The following is a 642-nucleotide window of genomic DNA, read 5'->3' as shown; positions in this document are numbered from 1 at the left end:
AGATTCCAGTCCACAACATATATATATATATATATATGTTTATATTTATATTTATATATATATATGTATATGTGTGTGTGTGTGTGTGTGTGTATGCAGTACTGTTACAAATATAGATATGACTTTAATGTGATGACTGTCCAGGCACGTGCACAGGTAGGGCTCAACCTGTGCAGAGCACTTGCCCTTTTTTGTCCTTACACTCCGAAGTGCCCTTTTTTTTAAAGTTTTTTTTTGTTTTTTTTGTTCTTCTTCAATAAGTCAATGCTATTGGTCACCCTTTACGTCTGTCTGTCTGTTTTACAAATATATTTAGCGAATGAAAGGTATTAAAAAGAGTTTGTGACTAAATCTTGTTGGATCCGCTCAAACTGTCAGTCAAACCTCATAACTCCACCCCCTGTCTTGACTGACTGAGTGCAGTGAACTGAAGTTCCACAGCAGAGCAGCTGAACGTCTTGCAAGAGTAAATAAATATCTTCTTGCTTGTATAAGTATAGCGTTGTCTTTACGCAAGAAACACTAGTATGTCTACTGTATAAAGGCTCATGTTTTATGCATTTGAGGTCTGAGACCGGACCTGCGGAGAGAGGGCATTTGCCATCTAAATTAGTCATAGCCAATAGCCTACACTTAAATAGC

This window comes from Sinocyclocheilus anshuiensis, unplaced genomic scaffold (assembly GCF_001515605.1).
Source record: "Sinocyclocheilus anshuiensis isolate Anshui unplaced genomic scaffold, SAMN03320099.WGS_v1.1 scaffold658, whole genome shotgun sequence".
Taxonomy (NCBI): Eukaryota; Metazoa; Chordata; class Actinopteri; order Cypriniformes; family Cyprinidae; genus Sinocyclocheilus; species Sinocyclocheilus anshuiensis.
This window is presented reverse-complemented; position numbering follows the sequence as displayed.